The 18,627-nt window shown below is 44.0% G+C and overlaps 1 protein-coding gene and 1 pseudogene across 2 annotated transcripts in view; one reads left to right on the top strand and one right to left on the bottom strand.

Moving 5' to 3' along the window:
- Positions 1–3,677: 3,677 nt before the first annotated feature.
- LOC141540960 (disintegrin and metalloproteinase domain-containing protein 8 pseudogene) lies at positions 3,678–6,113 on the bottom strand (annotated as a pseudogene).
- Positions 6,114–17,412: 11,299 nt separating this feature from the next.
- Positions 17,413–18,627, top strand: part of MAP3K13 (mitogen-activated protein kinase kinase kinase 13) — a 75,365-nt gene continuing 74,150 nt past the window's right edge. For both annotated transcript variants that reach the window (XM_074264255.1, XM_074264252.1), the window contains exon 1: positions 17,413–17,538. The gene's annotated coding sequence lies outside the window, so the exon portion shown is untranslated. The remainder of the gene's footprint in view (positions 17,539–18,627) is intronic.

Raw genomic sequence — 18,627 nt, 5'->3', positions numbered from 1 at the left:
CTTCAAAACAGTATTTGGGCTGTGAATGACTTTGCTGTTCTCAGCAATATAGTGATCCAAGATTATTCTGAAGGATTTATTTTAGTAAGTGCTATTTATGCCCAGAGAAAGGACTGATTGTATCTCAATACAGATTGAAGTTTAACTTTATTTTTCTTGAGGATTTTTTTGGAGAGAGATCTATGTTTTCTTTACAATAACTTATGAAAATGTTTTGCACACGTGCCTTAATGTGCGGGGAGGAGTAAGGAGGAAGGGAGAGAATCTGGAACTCAAAATTTTAAAAACAAATGGTTTAAAAACGAAACAGTAGATATGCCTCCAAAAAATAAGTATTAATAGACTAAAATTTTGGGGATGCAGCCAAAATTAGCAAAAGGTTATATGTATGTGTATATACTTGAATAAAATAAAATATACAATATAAACATAGCTGTACATGTGTGTAAATATACATGCATACATATGTATATGCACACGCATTTACAGTTCGACAAAAGAGAACAGATTGAGTTGTTGAATAAAACTTTAAAAAAAACCTAGGAAAGCAATAAATTTTAAAAGCTAAAATAACACAAATAGAAATTATGAAAATAATTGAAAAAAATGGAAAATAAAATATATTTAATCGATGAAAGTAAGAACTTTTTTACGTGTTAAGGCTAAAAGCATTATCTGATTTGTTAAATACAATACACTAATTTTTTTTAACAAATTAGATAATGCATGATAATTAGATAACTATGCCAACAAAAATTAAAACTTGAAATGCACAAATATTTGCAAAATTTAAAATAGCCAGATTAACAGATTAATAAAAGAATTCATCAAATAATCTAACTTCAGAAAAAAGATATTGAACAAGAGAATTCTAAAAGTGAAAAAAGAACTCAAGGGACAGATGAATTTACAATTGAATTCAACCAGAGAACTCCAAAAGTGAAAAAGAACTCAAGGGACAGATGAATTTACAATGGAATTCAATCAAACACACAGCAATTCATTCCCAATTATAGATAAATAGATAGATAGATAGATAGATAGATAGATAGATAGATAGATAGATAGATAGAACTCCCTCTAAGACAAATACAATCCTTATACTCTAAACTAGGGAGAAAAAGAAATCCTACATATAACATATCTTATGATTATTGATATTAAATGAATATTGATGCTAAAAATAGAATAAAATATTAGCAAAGAGAAGTTACCATATTAGATTTATACCAGCCATGTAGGGTTGTTTCATTATTAGGAAAATAATAAACATCAATAGATACAGAAAAGGTTTTTAACTAAACAAATGCCTTTTTATACTTAAAACACTAGAAAGCATAAGAACAAATAGATCTTAATGACATGCAATTATCTAAAACCTACATCTTCCATGCTTGGTTTTGCAAAAGCACTAAAGGCATTAAAATAAGGACTAAAAGTATGATGTTCATTGTCACCATTGTCATTTGATATATAACAATGGTGGGGAATGTCCTGCCCATGAAATCATTTGATCTGGCCCTACTTAATCAACTTCAGGTGACAGCAATCTCCCACTGCTTGAGTTATTTTAACTGACAATTTTGAGTGGCCTGCAAATGATGTAAAAATATCCAAAATAGCCCTTGACAGAAAAGAAAAATTTCCTACCTCTGCTTTAGGAGCACTAGCTATTAAAGTAGGAAAAGAAATAAAATGAAGGAATAAGCAAAAGACAAATAAGAAATGATCCTCACTTTCACAGATAGTATTATGGGAATAATTGCAAACAACACTTTTTTTTTAAATAGTATTTTATTTTTCCATATACATACAAAGATAGAGTACAACATTCACCTTTATATAAAACTATAAAAATTGTTCCAAATCTCTCCCACCTCTCACCAAACTGTAAACAACTCAATATTATGTTAAACATGTGCAATTCTATACATATTTCCATATTCATCATACTACACAAGGAAAACCAGATCAGATTTGAAAAAAAGCAACAACAAAGAAAAGTGGGAACACTGCTTTTATCCACATTCAGTGTCCACAATTCTTTCTCTGGTTTCTGCTGTGTACAGTATTCTCTTGATTCTACTCCTTTCACTTAGCATTAGTTCATATAAGTCCCAGGTTTTCTGAAATCAGCTTGTTCTTATGGGGCAATAATATTCTGTAACATTCGTATACCATAACCTAATTTAGACACTCTCCAAATGATGGGCACCCACTCACTTTCCAGTTCCTTCCTACAAACATTTTTGCACATGTGGGTCCTTTGGGATCTCTTTGGGATTCAGACCCAGTAGAAACACCACTACATTAAAGGATATGCAGAGTTTGATAGCCCTTTGGTCATAGTTCCAAATTGCTCTCCAAAGTGGCCGGATTCTTTCACAACTCCACCAACAATGTATTAGTGTCCCAGTTTTCCCACATCTCCTTCAATGTTTATCATTATCTTTTGCTGTCATCTTAGCCAATCCAACAGGTATGTGGTACCTCAGAGTTGTCTTAATTTGTATATCTCTAATCAATACTGATTTAGAGTTTTGTTTTATATGATTACGTTTAGGTTTAATTTCATTTGTCTGAAAATTGTCTGTACATATCCTTTGGCCATTTATCAATTGGGGAATTGTATTCTTATTTATAAGAATACAATATGAGTCAATTTTCTATATATTTAGAAATGAGGCCTTTATCAGAAACACTGACTGTAAAAATTTTCCCTCTTCTAATCTTTGGCTGCATTGATTTTTGCAAAGCATTCTTAACAGAAATAAGAGGACAAATAATTGGCGAAAACTAATTGTTCATGGTTGAATCTTGCTAATAAGACTTAATAAAATGACAAAACTTCCTTAATTAGTTTAAAAATTTGGTGTCATACTCATTATTACCAATACATAATTACCAAAGGATTACTTTGTTACTATACAAAATAATAACAATTCATCTGAAGAATAAAGCTTAAGAATATCAAGGGAAATGGGGGAAAAAACCCCAAGGTGAAAATTACAATTTATAAATATAATGGATTATTGTATTGTTAAAAAAAATGACAGGATAAGAGAGATTCATAGAAACTTAGGAAGAGTTATACGAACTGATACAGAACCAAGAAATCCGAACAAGGGAGGTATTATGACCACAGTATTTTAGTACTAATCAACTTGGAAAAAATTAAGAATTCTGATTAATGCAATGATTGATCAATCAGGATTCCAAAAGACTTAAGATAAAGCACATCTCCTAATTCTCCTAGGACACAGATTGTAGGTACAAAATTCATAATCAGACCAATGCAACACATTTGTTGTTTCTTTACAAAAGAGGTCTTTTATGGAGCTGGGGGTGGGGAAGAATCAAAGTTGTCAGAAGGAGAACATCATAATGATTATTCTCCCTTCTCACCCCACTGCCAAGGACAGTAATTGAAACTTTTTTTTAAAGACTCAGAAATGAATAAAAGGAAGTTCAGATGGTGACACAGTAGCAGAACAATATTGGTATTACCATGTTAAATTTAATTTGTGTTAATATATATTTAAAACAAGAAAGAAAAATGAGAATAAAAGTGGATCTGGGATACTGGACACCAGGCAGGGTGGCCAGCCGTTTTGGGCAGCCCCCGGTAGCCCGATGCCAAGTGTGACTAAGATACCCTAACACTTTCCCTCTTGTAACTATTGCTGGGCAGGGGCTTCCTCTGTGACCTGCTTCTTTCGCATTTTCCACTTGTAGAAGATATATAGCAGGAGGGCAATCCCTACCACCAGGGACAAGGACACCAGCAGGCCCACCAGTACGTTCTTGGCCCTTACGTATATTGGGACGTTAACCCTGCGGGCCAGATTGAGCCTGTCTGCGGCCAGCAGGTCCTCCCTGAGCACGGAGAGCTTCTTCTGGCAGTCCGGGGGGGCCCAGCCGGGGTCACAGTGGCACTCGCGCTTGTGATTGCAGACCCCCCGCTGGTGGCACTTTCTGGAGCAGTTCTTGGCGCCGTAGACGCTGAGGTCCTGGCAGCTCTGGTGGTAGCACACCTTCTTGTTGTCGCACTTGGTGCCCGTGGCCACCATCACGAAAGGATGGTGGTACTCACTCTGGGTGATGGCCAGGTCGCAGCGTTCCTCCTCCAGGAGGAAACTGCACAGGTGCCGCAGGGTGGGCCGAATGTGGCTGGGCCGGGAGCAGAACAGGTAGCCGCACATGTTAATGCCCTGCCGGGAGGGGTAGAAAGCCTCGGTGCAGCCCTTGGGCAGCTTGAGCAGGAAGCACTTGTCTTTGGCCACATCCGCCCCCATGCCCCAGAGGGCCTGGCACTGCTGCGAGTAGGTGGGGCAGGAACCGTTGTAGCAGTAGCCCTGCCAGCACGGGGTGCCATTCTCCTTGTACACGTTCTCGGGGCACTTGGACTGCTTGCCGTCGCAGTACTCAGCCAGGTCGCAGGAGCTCTGCGCCTCCCGGCAGATTTCCCCAGCCTGCAGCACCTGGCACGCCTGGCAGCACTCGCCCTCGGTGCACTCGGCGCCCGCCGCCAGCCGGCAGTTTTTGGGGTTGCAGCACTGGTTGGAGCACTCTTCGGGGAAGCCACAGTCGCATTCCTCCCCTTTTTCCAAAAACTTGTTCCCACACACGGGTTTCTCCTCGAGAGTCTCCAGGACGGGGAAGTTGTTCAGGCAGCTTGAGGAGAAGATGTTCCCCCCGAGGAACTTCTGCAGGTTGTACTTGCTGCAGCTGCTGAACTTCTTGGGGAGGAGGGTGCCCGACTTGGAGGTCATGACGCAGCCGCCGTTCTGCTCGTTGTCACACTGGCAGTCCTGGATGTTTTCGTCATGGTCCATGCCCAGGTTGTGGCCCATCTCGTGAGCCAGCGTGGTGGCCACCCCAAAGGCGTTGGTGCTGAAGTCGAGGCTCACGCCCCCCGAACCCTCGGTGCACATGGAGGCTAGCCTGGCCAGCCCCATGGCGGCACCCCCGAAGCTGACCCCCGAGATCAGCTGGGCGTTGTCATGCTGCTTCTTCTTGACCAGGTCCTTGTCCCGCCACTTGAGGAAGCTGGACAGCGTGGTCTCGATGTTGGTGTCCACCATGGCCTTGTTCCCTTTGTCCCAGATCTCCAAGCCGGTCAGAACCACACGGAAGTTGATCTCCTGATAAAGTCTGTCCACGTGATTGATGATCTCCTTCACCCGCTGGCGCATCTTCTTGAGACTTTTGTACTTCTTGTACTCCATGTTGTCCACCACCACGAAGAGCTCCACGTAGTGGGTATCCTTCGGGGCGGAGCCCGGGATCCAGTTCTGGGGCAAGGGCACAGCCGCCATCATGGTCTCCAGCTCCCCTTTCAGGCTGACCTTGCCCACGCCACAAGTCCTATGTTTCTCCTTGAGGTCTTGCTGCTTGTAGATGGCGTGCTTGCCCTGGTCACTCCTATGCCGCTTCTCGTTGCCAACGTATCTGCCCTGGGTGCTGCTCCTCTGATGACTCCTCATGGTGCTGTGGCTCTCCCGGACGCTCTCGTCCCTCTCCGGATCGGTTTCCTGTCTCTCTTGGGTGCTGCTGGGAGTAGCCTCGGTGGTGCCCTGGCTTTTGTAGGCGCTGCCGGGTTCTTCCTGCTCAGGCTCATACCCCTCGTTTGTGCCATTGCTGTGTCTCTTGTGAGAGCTGTCATGCCGCCCCTGGATGATGCCATCTTGCCCCTGGGCACCGCCCTGTCCCTCCTGGGGATTGCCATGGTTCTCATGGTCCAGGGGCTCTATCAGATGGATGGTGGAGCCGGTCTTGAAGAAGCCCCGGATCCCTCGACAGATGCTGATGCTGGCCACAGAATTCTGGTGCCCTTCCACGTGGCCCTGGTAGAAGCAGGGCTGCCCCGCCTGTGGCTTCTCGGTCACCTCGGTGCCATTGGCCAAGGTGTAGGTCTCCGTGTAGTCCGACCCCACCAGATGCCGGTTCCTTCGGAGGTGGAGGGTGAAGTTGTTGCCTCTCAGGCCTAGGAGGTAGCGGATGGTCTCAGGATACAGAGTTGGGCTTGAAGAGAGTTCGTTCAGAGCTCCCGAGATGGGTAACCGGAGAGGCTGGACCACTTCATACCGTTCCACATGGGGAAGACGGCCCATCGGCGGGCGGGGATGCGCAGAGAAGCCCCGGCACTCCCTAAGAACCCTTCCCAGGCAGAGGAGGAGGAGACAGCCCCAGAAGCAGGGGCTGCCAGGAAGCATCCTGGAGAGCACACAGCGTCTGCCCCCTCCCCGGGGAGGAGGGCCTTCAGTCAGCGGGGCTCCACCACCTGCTGGGCAGGGATGTGGCCGGGTGGGGCATGCTGTGCCCAGCTCCCGTGTCTCTGCCTGGGCCTCCGGACCCCTCATCCCCTCCCCCCCCAGCAGTGACGTCACAAAGGGCTTTCCACCCAACAGTCCTGTGAGGTGGGCGGCCCTTCTTCTGCCCGGCCCTGACTGGTGCCCAATGTCTCCCCTAGTTCTGAGGAACAAAGTAGGTGCTGTCCTTTCCCTGGTGCACCGAGCAGGGCCTCTGTACATCTTGGGATCGATTAGATGCCGTTGTTTTTCCTCAGTGCTATTCCATCCTTCCAAACGCATGCAAAGAAAGGCCCAAGACCCTGTAAGACCCCATGTTCCAAGTTGTTCTTCCCCCCTCCCTCCCTTCCCTTCCCCATCAGAAGACAACCTCTCAAACACCCTCCATACTTTCATTCTGTGCCAGAAAAATAAGACCAAAAGGGAAAAATCCATGAGAAAGTGAAAAACAAACCACAAAAGGGGGAAATTCTGTGCTCTGATCCAGATTCATTCTCCATAGATCCCTCTCTGGAGCATTTTCCATCCAGAGTTTATTGGGCTTGTCGTGGATCACGGAATCTATCCTAGTTGGTGAGCACACAGTCCTGTGGCCGTGTACAATGTTTTCCTGGGGCTGCTTGCTCCACCAACATCAGTTCATATAAACTTTTCCAGGCTGTTCATTTTTCATGGAACAATAATATTCCGCTACATTCCTGTCCCATAACTTCCTCAGCCCTTCTCCAACTCATGGGCAGCCACTCGGTTTCCAGTTTTTTGCCACCACAAAACATGTTGCACATTGGATCCTTGTCTCTTTCATGATTTCTCTGAGATACGGATCCTGTAGCAGAACTGCTGGATCCAAGGGTATTATGCAAAACCTTTTTAATTCAATGAAATCAAAATCATAATGGATGGCGTTGTTGGGGTCTATTGAGATCTATGATGATCCCTTCAGGAATTCTGCCAGTGTTTGCCTGCCAATCTCTTCGGTTGTCATGCTTAGCTTGACGTGCTCCCAGGGGTGACTTGGGCCATTGGTTTTTCTGTTTTTTTGTTTTTTTGTTTTTTTCTGAAGCCCAGGGGACCATGGGGCCAGACGCCTGGGTTGAGAGATGGAAGGCATTTTAGAGACTTCCAAGTCCGCCCCCCAAGGAGAGTGACTTCAGGGACTCACTCCCCCCACAAGGTCATGCAGGCCAAGGCGTGGCACCCAAAGGGCAGTGCTGCTCGGTGGAAAGAGCCCTGGCTCAGAGAGCAGGGCCGGAGTTCATATCCTGGCTTTAGCTTTGCTGCTGCAGACAAGCCACTTCATGGCTCCACGATTTGGTTTATTCTGGAAAACAGAGGTAGAAATCCTCATGGATCCGTGTGTTTTATAAGTTGTTCCAAGGAAATCTCTGTAGACCTTGAAACCACATGGAAATTCATTTATCATTAAGCTCAAACTCTGTTCCCACAACTCACAAAAGGGACCAGCTGAGGGAAGCCCCATGTCTGCTGCCTTCTTTTAGTCCCTGGACTTCACAGTGGCCTCCTAGTTGGGCCCCCTTCTCTGCTCTATCCTCCCCAGTCAGAGTGGGTCTCCTAGAGCAGATTGTAACTGGGATCGCCCTGCTCCCAAGTTCCCATGGTTCCCTAGGGTGCAACACCAATCCCTCAGCCACCATTTGAAAGCCCTTTTCTCATATCTCTCTCTGTTAAATATCTGTAATTTATCAGGCCCCTGGTTGGTTTTATCTCAGCATGCAGTGTCCCCAGAGTCTCTTATCTTTGTAGGCTCCCCAACTGCCTGTAGGCAGTAGGTGCTCAGTAAATGTTTATTGATTTCCCTCTGCATGCCTCATGCATTTTGCAAACCCTTTTTTTGCATCCTAGCCGGTTGTCCCTTCACTACTTCTGCCTCTCAGGATCCTAAGCTCTCTCCAAGATGCAGTGTAAATGTCATTTGATCAGTGGGTGTTGTTGTAACTTGTTTCAATCCTGTATTTCTTAGTGCCCCCATTTGGGGTTTTCTTGGCAAAGATACTGAAGTGATTGGCCATTTCCCTCTCCAGCTCATTTTACAGATGAGGAAATTGAGGTATACAGGGTGAAGTGACTTACCCAGGGTCACCCAGCTAGGAAAGTCTGAGGTTGGATTTGATTTTTTTTTTTTTTTTTAGTCCCTATTTACTTTTTGGTGAGGCATTTGGGGTTAAGTGACTTGCCCAGGGTCAAACAGCTAGGAAGTGTTAAGTGTCTGAGACTAGATTTGAACTCGGGTCCTCCTGAATTCAAGGCTGGGGCTCCATCCACTGCGCCACCTAGCTGCGGCCCCCCCCCCCGTATTGATATGTTTGTCATTATTTTATGTGTGTCTATATCCATCGCCATCCCCTCCCCTTCCTTAGAAGGGAAGCTCCCTGAGGACAGGGACTGTTTTAATTTTTGTCCATATGTCTGGTGTCTAGCACAGAGCCTGATGAGTAGCTGGAACTAAATTAAAACTTGTTGAATTAGGGCAGCTAGGGGGCGCAGTGGATAGAGCACCAGCCTTGAATTCAGGAGGACCCGAGTTCAAATCTGATCTCAGACACTTAACACTTCCTAGCTGTGTGACCCTGGGCAAGTCACTCAACCCCAGCCTCAGGGGGAAAAAAAAAAACTTGTTGAATTAAATTAAATTAACGTTTTTTTCCTGGTAGTAATAAGGAATCATTGAAGAAGAGGGAGATGGTATGATTTGTGTCTTTGATCAGTTTGGTAGCTATGGAATGGATCACTAGGGAAGAAGGCAGAGGCCAGAGAAGAATAAATAACCTGAACTAGGAGAGTGGGCTGGATCCATAAGCACGGAGGATGGGACAGAGCCCAAGAGGGATGTTGTGGAGGTAGAATCAACCATCAGAGTTGGCAACCAACTGGCAAGAGGGATGAAGAAGAAAGAAGAGACAAGTGGCTGAAAAACCATTTTAGAACCAGAAGGGCCTGTAGTTCTGCCACTGGTGCTAGTTTCTAAGGGAAAAGCAGCAATGACTGGAGAAATTGGTTGGGGAAAAGATATTGCTTTCTGTTTGGGGGTATCCCAGTAGAGGAGATGGAACAAGCATCTGTCAGGAGCCTGGGCTTGCCACATCTTGGCAAGACCCAGTGTCTCCCTTTGCATGAGACCTTCTGGGGCTGAGATCCTTGGGTTCACCTTCTGAGCTTGAGTCTTCTCCCCCCAGTCTTGGGGTGGCCAGTGGAGAGGCAAACAGTAAAATCTGTAAAATACTCCCATAAGCAGAAGCAGACATTGTCTGATCAGTCCTCAGGTTTAGGAGCATGAGTTTGTTTTTTAAAGGCTGGAGGGTGCTGGAGAGATTTTGTATCAAAACATTTGTGGCTGGAAAGGCCCAGGCCAGAGAAAGCGCGGTAGTAGATTTGGGGGCAGGGAGTCAGGGAACCAGGCCCTTTACCCAAATAGATGTAAATAAACTCAATCTGGACAAGCCGAGGAGGTTGAGTGAGGGGAGACTCTGGTGTGAAAAATCTGTGGGCTCTCATACTTGACTGCCCAGTGCGCCTGCAGGGGCAAAGCACATTGCTGAATCTAGAAAGGGTTCTGGGGGCCGAGCCAATAGACGCAATATACCTCTCACTGTGGGGATGACTGATCTTGGGGGATCCTTGAAGAACTGCAGAGCTGTAGAAGAGCAGGAAGATGGCAGAGTTGGCAGGAGCTCCAAAGGAGAAAGGTCTTGCTTGCCTGCTGCTCTCTGCAGGTTGGGTTAGATGCTGGAACCGGCCTTGTGAGCCCCGCAAACAAGTTGGCGTAGAACAAATTGTACCCAGCTAAGCTCAGGTCTTTTTTAGACTATTAGAGAAGGAGCCTGGGGTAGTCTAGGATGTCTGGCTTCCAGAATGAAGGTATGATGCAGCCATATTCTACCTAGTTAAAATGGTAGCCATTGTGACCCAGTAGAAACCAAACTTGGAGTTGCTGACTTCAGGGGGAATCCTGGCGCTGCTTCTTTTTACCTGTGGGACATTGAAGAGGTTGGACTCGAATGACCTCTGAGGTCCCCTCCCACGATCCTGTGTGGCCATTGAATGCTTGAACCTCAGTTATAAATTTACTATTTTGTGTTTCACATTGAAATTGTTCATAATTATTGTGTGTCAGCCCTACTAGACTTAAAATCTTCAGGTCAAAAGCTGCTGTACTTTCCTTGTATTTCTGTTATTATCTGTCTCATAGTGTGGTAACTAAGGGTTTTTTTAGATTAAATTAGCTCCAATCCAGAGAGAAATTTCACACTAGATGCTCTATTACGAATGGCTTAGGAACCAAGTGCTTGGATGAGCATTGGAAGAGCAGGAAGCCCATTACGGTATGCTCCAAGCTTCTGGGATCAGTGCTTCTGGTCATCAAGCTGACAGGCAAGGCAGTCTTTGGAGATCTGGATTCAAATCCTGCCTTCAGCATTTTCTAGCTGTGTGATTTGGGGCAAGTTCCTTGGTCTTAGTGGCCTCTCTACAAAATGTGGGTCCGAGCTAGATGAACTTGAGAGCTCATGAGCTTTACAAACTCTGGGAATATCAGCTGTTGTCATGGAGATGTGGGCATGCTCATTATTTGTCAAATAATGGGACTGAGGCCCAAAAAGACTCTTGCGGGTGGCTCAGGCTCAGAACCTTTTGGGGTGCTTTCAATAGCCAGCACAAACCAGGGAGGGTCACCACATCGTGGTGTGAGAAAAACTTAGGGGTCTCAGTGGATGACAAGCTCAGGGAGTGAGCAGGATGATCTGGTTACTCCCAAAGACACCTCAGCAATGCATCATTCCTGAAAGGGACAGAAAAGCTTGACGATGCTGATAAGAAATCCTTTTATTTGGCCTTTTTCGAAAGGTTTCTTGTCTTGATTGGAGGCAGGAATGGCATGGGAAAAGTTCTGGAGCCACCTGTCGTCACACGAGGGCCTGGGTTGACACCCCGGACTAGGACAGCCTCTTGATCTCCACACACTTGGGTGAGGGACCAGCCTCTCCAAACAGGGATAACCTGACCTCCCTCACAGCAGGGTCAGCCCTGATGTGTCTTGGGTATGTGGCCTCAGGTATTGCAGGAAGAGGTAGGCCATAATGGCCTTGGGTTTCTGCTTCAGGGCGTTTAGAGCAGCTTGAAGATTAGAGATGTTCAGATGCTGGGGTGATTCCAGCTGTTCTCCAGGGATGGGAAGGGGTCACGGACAAAAGAGATCCCCCTCCACTGAGGAAGTGGCTGGGCCTGAACAAGGAGAGTCGACCAGATGTCTGTGACAGATCTAGAGAAGAAGGGAGGCCCTGGGAGTCATTACACATCTAAAAGTTTTTACTCTGTTCAGGTCAATGAGTCTTTCATGGATTCTTTATATGGCCAGGATGTCCAATGGATTCAAAACCATGGCTCCTAGGGGCTGAAGGAATGGCAGCTAATTAGCTTAAAAGGAAGAATATAACATTTCCTAGCTGTGTAGGATATACTATAAGATATTTAATATGTATGGGAATGCCTGCCATCTAGGGGAGGGGGTAAAGGGAAGGAGGGGAAAAACTCGGAACAGAAGGGAGTACAAGGGATAATGTTGTAAAAATTTACCTATGCATATGTACTGTCAAAGAAAATGTTATAATTATAAAAATTAATAAAAAACAAAATTATTAAAAAAAAAAAAAACATTTCCTAGCTGTGTGACCCTGGGCAAGTCCCTTAACCCCAATTTTGCCTCAGCAAAAAATAAAATAAAGGGAGGAAATATGAGGAAATAAAGGAGAGACTTAAGGAGACATAACAGTTGGTTTTGAATATTGGAAAACCTTCAGAAGCTTAAGGTTATTCTCAATGACTCCAAAGGGCAGAATTAGGAACAGTTAGATGGAAGTTATAGAGAATCGGGTTTCTTTTTACAATTAGAATTGGAAAATGCTTTGTTAGGGAGTTCCCCATCACTGGAGATGCTCAAGCAGAAGCTGTTTTGTTGGTGATGGTAGAGAAAGCAATTTGTGCTTCAGATAGAGATTTTACTACTAAATCATGAATAAAAGAAAATTCATACTAGCACTAAATAACCAGCAGCTACTTAATGGGCTGCCTAACCTTCCCAGAGGTACTTGACACACATCAGTTCAAAGGAAAGAGTAACAACAGACTTTCAGGCAGTGCTGAGCAAGGACTATTTGGTGGTCAATACAACTTCAGCTAGTCCGGGGCTTCCCAAAGGACACTCTGACATGCAACTCTAAAGCCACCTGTTTGTTATTTAGGGGCCTGCTTCATTGTTTGACTCATTTCCTAGGCCCCTTATCCATGAGCACTTCCATCGAGGGGAATGTGAGGAAAACAGCTACAGGGAAATCTGTGCTCCTTGCTGGTAATCCTGAAGGAGTGTTTGTTGGAAGAAGAATGGAAATATTGGCTTTAGCAAAGTTGGGGATTAACAGTGAATTTCAGCTGTCAAGACCACTGTGATCTGATACTGTGACTGAGACCCAGTGCCAAGTCTGGGACAACGATTTCTGCCAGCCTTGTTCAGGCCCAGCCACTTCCTCAGTAGAAGGGGATCTCCTTTGTCCGTTACCCCTTCCCATCCCTCGAGAACAGCTGGAATCACCCCCACACCTGAACATCTCTAATCTTCAAGCTGTTCTAGATGCCCTGAAGCAGGAATCTGAGGCCACATACCCAAGACACATCAGGGCTGACCCTGCTCTGAGGGGGTTCAAGTTATCCCTTTTCGGAGAGGCGGGTCCCTCACCCAAGTGTGTGGAGATCAAGAGGCTGTCCTAGTCCGGGGTGTCAGCCCAGGCCTTCATGTGACAGGTGGCTCTAGAACCTTTCCCATGTCATTCCTGTCTCCAATCAAGCCAAGGAAGCGTTCAAGAAAGGCCAAATAAGAGGATTTCTTTCAGCATCATCAAGCTTTTCTATCCCTTTCTATCTTGGGCAGAATGATCCCTTAATGTAATTTTTCCAAATAAAGGTGTAAATCCTGTTTAAACCAGGCAGGAGTGAAAGCCCAACATCTTATTTCCAGATCCAAAAACATAGCTAGGAATGGGGAAAGATGCATGGAAAGAAGAGCTTCTGAGAGGAAATTGTCCCCCAGCTTCAGAACATATAGTCTTCAACCTTCAACTTTCACTGGGTGTAGCTGGCTCAGTTCGTTACTGCTCTATTGATGAGGGCTGGAATTTTAAGGTAAGTCTTCTGATGTCTGAATTCAGGAGATCCTCTGGCAGGCATATGGCTTCTCCAGCATTTTAGGTTCTAAGTCTAATACTTTATTATTTTTATTTTAGGTTTATTATTTTATTTAGGTTTGAAGTCTAATACTTTATTATCAGAGAATCTACTTGGCACGGAGGATAGTGAGCTGGATCTTAGAATCAGGAGAGATTTGAAGCTCCCTTCAACCTTCCCTAATACGGGAATGGCTTTAGAACTATTTCTGCCTATGGAGGGAAAAAATACCAGAGAAATGGGGAACTTTACACTAGTTCTAGTTTGCCCTCCATTACCTTTCACACTTTTTCTAATTCGTCCAAATTGTGTGTGGTGAGATTCGTCTAAGACCCCGTTTTATTTTCTGTCCCTGAAAATCTGAAGATCAGTGTGTGATTTGAGCTTGTAGAAGGACAATCACAATTTCATTCAAGGACTTCTGCTTGTTGCCACACAATCTGAACAAACAGAATTTCAATTCTGAATTGATTAAGAAGTGTGAGCCTCCATCAGCTGCCAGATTTCCATCTATTTATTTAAATGATAATTTAAATCTGACATTGACCAGATGCTTTAAGGTTTGCTAAGCAACTCCTTATATTATCTCATTGGAGCCTCATAGCCACCTTGGAAAGTAATAATAGTACAATTATTATCATCATCCCTATTCTATAGGTGGGGAAACAGGTTCAGTGATCAGTTAGCCAGTCACTCAACTAATAGGAGTGAAGGGAGCTTCAAATCTCCCTTGATTCTAAGATCCAGCTCACTATCCTCCGTGCCAAGTAGATTCTCTGATAATAAAGTATTAGACTTCAAACCTAAATAAAGTAATAAACCTAAAATAAAAATAATAAAGTATTAGACTTAGAACCTAAAATGCTGGAGAAGCCATATGCCAGAGGATCTCCTGAATTCAGACATCAGAAGACTTACCTTAAAATTCCAGCCCTCATCAATAGAGCAGTAACGAACTGAGCCAGCTACACCCAGTGAAAGAACTCTGGGAGACGACTATGAACCACTAGGGACATAGAATTCCCAATCCCAGTATTTCTGTCTGCCTGCATTTTGGATTTCCTTCACAGACTAATTGTACACTGTTTCCAAGTCTGATTCCTTTTGTATAGCAAAAAAAAAAAAAAAAAAAAAAAACTGTTTGGATGTATATGTATTTAATTTATACTTTAATATATTTAACATGTATTGGTCAACAATCTGCCATCTGGGGTGGGGGAGAAGGAGGGAAAAAGTTGGAACAAAAGGTTTTGCAATTATCAATGCTGAAAAATTACCCATGCATATATCTGATAAATAAAAACTATTAAGAAAAAATTCCAGCCCTGATCCTTGCTGTGTGTGACTGTAAACAGGTCACAGCTTCCAACAACTCATTTTGAAAATGAAGCTCACCCACCCACCTCATGGTTGTTAAAGACAAAGTGAGATCAGATATTAGAAATGTTTTGTTGAGTTTAATGTCCTCCAAAGACGATATTGTGGTTGCCATTGCTGATGGAGCCTCCATCCTTTAAAAGTTTACAAATCTAATTTATCTAATTCCTCATTGATAGCCATCTGGATCTGATTGTTGGGTACCTCAGATAGTCTTCCATAAACTGACCAAGCCTTACTCCCCTTCCATTATGGAAACATAATCAAATGAATCCTGCCAGTAAGTCTACAAAGCACACAGTCTCCTCTCCTGTGGCTTGACTCGCCATTCTTTCTTGGCTTCCATACTATATACAATTTGTCATCTTCAAATGGAATGTGTCAACAGACAATCACAGTTTTATAAAACTTAGGCTTCTTCATTGCTACTCATATTTTTAAAAAATGCTCTGAATTACTATTGATTAGAGAAATGCAAATTAAAGCAACTGTAAGGTATCATCTTATACCTCTCAGATAGCTAAGATATCAGGAAAAGATAATGATAAATGTTGGAGGGGATGCAGGGAAAACTGGGACACTACTACATTGTTAGTGGAGTTGTGAACTAATCCAACTATTCTGGAGAGTGATTTGGAATTATGCCCAAAGGACTATCAAACTGTATAGCCTTTGATCCAGCAGTGTTTCTACTGTGTCTTTATACAAAGAGATCATAAAAGAGGGAAAGGGGGCCATATGTGCAATAATTTTTGTGGTTTCAAAGAACTAGAACTGAACGGATGCCCCTCAGTTGGGGAATGGCTGAGTAAGTTATGGCATATGAATGTTATGGAATATTATTGTTCTGTAAGAAATGATCAACAAGAGAATTTTAGAGAGGCCTGGAGAGATTTACATGAACTGATGCTAAGTGGCATGAGCAGAACCAAGAGATCATTGTACATGGCAACAAGATTATAGGCTAATCAATTCTGATGGACCAGGTTCTCTTCAACAATGAGGTGATTCAGGCCAATTCCAATAGACTTGTAATGGAGAGAGCCTTCTGAATCCAGAGAGAGGAGCATGGGGACTGAAAGTGAATGACAACATAGTCTTTTCACTTTTTTTGTTGTTGGTTACTTTTTTTTTCTTTCTCTTTTTCCTTTTTCATCTGATTTTTTTCTTGTGTAGCTTGATAATTATGGGAATATATAGAACTGTACATGTTTAACAGATATTGGATTGCTTGCTGTCTAGGGGAGGGAGCTCAGGAGAAGGGAGGTAGAAAATTTTGGAACACAAGGGTTTGCAAGTGTGAATAGTGTAAATTATTTTTGCATGTATTTTGAAAATAGAAAGATATTAATAAAAAACTAGGCTTAGTTTTTTTAAGTAGTTATTTCAATTTTTCCATTACATATGAATATTTTTTATAAGATAAGATTTTTATAAGAGTTCCAAATTTTTCTTCCTTCCTCCCCATGTCCCTTCCCCAAGACAGCAAACAGTCTGATCTAGGTTACACATGTGCAATCATGGAAAACTTAATTTATTGCAAGAGAAATTAATAGACGTGTGGAGCCCAAAGAGTTCACCATCCATACAGAAGTTAAAAATTTTATAATAGCTCGACTAAGGAAGGAGATGCCAGGAATCTCATCTAAAATGCTGCAGTATAGGAGGGAAGAGTAAAGTAAAGGTGGGAAAAGGACAAAAAGCCTCCCAGGAAGCAGCTAGATGGCGCAGTGGATAGAGTACCAGCCTTGAAGTCAGGAGAACTCAGGCGCTGAGTTCAAAGCTGGTCTCAGATACTTAACACTTCCTGGCAGTGTGACCTTGGGCAAGTCACTTATCAATTGCCTCAGGGAAAAAAATAAATAAAAGCCTCCCAATAGGGAGGAGCAAAGAGAGAGCAAAACCCACATTTCTTTCCCCTGGGGAACTGTAGAACACAAAGATAAGGTGGTGGTCTTCTCTGCAGGGGTCCCAGCTACATAAGACTAGTGCAGACTGTCTAGTACCTGTTTTGATTGCCAAGGATGCTGTGTCATCCAAGGGAGAGGGGCAGGGCTTTATCCCTGACACATCCCTGGCTTCCTGCCTGCTCTGGGTCCTGTTTCTGAAAAATAGGGCAACTCAAAAACAAATTTCAGGGGACCCTAAACAACTCTTAACAACCACAGACTCCTTCAAAGTAGCAAACTTGTCTCTTCTCTAGTTGTCATCCGAGAGCCTGGCACATAAGTATGGGCCATATGTTTTCTACCCTTTCATAACATTAAGTATGGGCCATATGTTTCCTACCCTCTCAAGCATCTAGTGCCATGAATATGGGGATATGACCTTAGCATGCATCCTCACGGGAGGATGCTTCCTTGCGTTCCAATGTAAGAAAACAAAGTTTTGTTTTGACCTTTTGTAGTCAAAGCTCCTTTCGGGGAACGAGTCCTTGGCCATTTGGCAGCTGGCTACTTTGTTCATGTCTTTTTCTTGTTGGTTGTTTCAGAGAGAAGACGCCTCCCAAAGAGCTTCATGAGTGACTGCAAAAATATGGCTCCCTTCGCCTGACCTCATGGGGAAGCACAGGAAGATGAAGGATGTGGGCTCTCCCTGTTGCTGGAAACAATGAGATCAGGTGCCTCTTAGTATTTCTATTACACTCTTTATTTTTAGAAAAGTTTTTATTTTAAATGTAAATTTTATTTGTACTTTCTCTGACAAATACAAGTACTCATATTTACAAAGGTGATAATGATGATGATGATGATGATAATAATAATAATAATAAGCACTTACATAGGTTTAAGGTTTGCAAAATGCTTTACAAACATCCTCAGAATAAGCCTGAAAGGAAGGTGCTGCTATTATCTCCATTGTCCAGATGAGGTAACTGAGGCAGACAGAGGGTCATATGACTTGCTTAGGCTCATACAACTAGCAAGCGATGGCAGCCAGGTTTAAGCTCGGTCAGGTCTTCCTGACTCCAGGCCCAGCATATAGCCACATAGAAACAAGACTCTAAGAAAAGCTGGCATCTTCACTGATGCCAGCCAGTGGGCAAAGGGCCAGGAAACTGTCCTTGTTCACACACATGGCAGTCACTTCTACTGTTTACTGAACACCAGCCCCCCTTTTCCTCCCCAGCCTCAAAAATCCTCCTGCTCCAGCCATCCCATTGTCTGCCATCCCACAGCTCTCCTGCTTTTGTGGCCAGACTCCTGAGGAAGGAAGGTCCCCCCCACGGGAGCCCCTGTCTCCTTCCTCTTCTACCGGGCAGCTTCTTATTAGGGTCTGTGTTAATGGTCATATAATAAAATGATCTTCCATATAATAACATGGCTTACGTGGTGGGGAGCAGGACAGAGGAGCCGGGAATTATTTTCTCAGGCCTCCTGGTCCAATGCCATCCCAACACCGTCACGGACCAGGGAGGATGGAGTCTGCTTTGCTGGCAAGCTTCTGAACAGGGAACTATTGGATCTCCTTTCCCCTTTTGGGGTTTAATCTAGGAACCCCATCCACTGACTCTTCCATGGTGGCTGTGTCCCCAGTACAAGACTTCTGCTTTCTGGGAAGCCTCTCTGTGCTCCCGGATCCCATGGCCCATCGGCTTCCAGAAAGCTATCGACAGATTCCTGGGATGCTTAGTTAGCTACTGAAAGTTCATACTGGACAGAGAGCGGGACAGGCAGCTCCGTGTTCTGAACTGTGCACACCCTGACTG

The sequence above is a fragment of the Sminthopsis crassicaudata genome, chromosome 4, assembly GCF_048593235.1.
Source record: "Sminthopsis crassicaudata isolate SCR6 chromosome 4, ASM4859323v1, whole genome shotgun sequence".
In the NCBI taxonomy this organism is placed as follows: Eukaryota; Metazoa; Chordata; class Mammalia; order Dasyuromorphia; family Dasyuridae; genus Sminthopsis; species Sminthopsis crassicaudata.
This window is presented reverse-complemented; position numbering and strand designations above follow the sequence as displayed.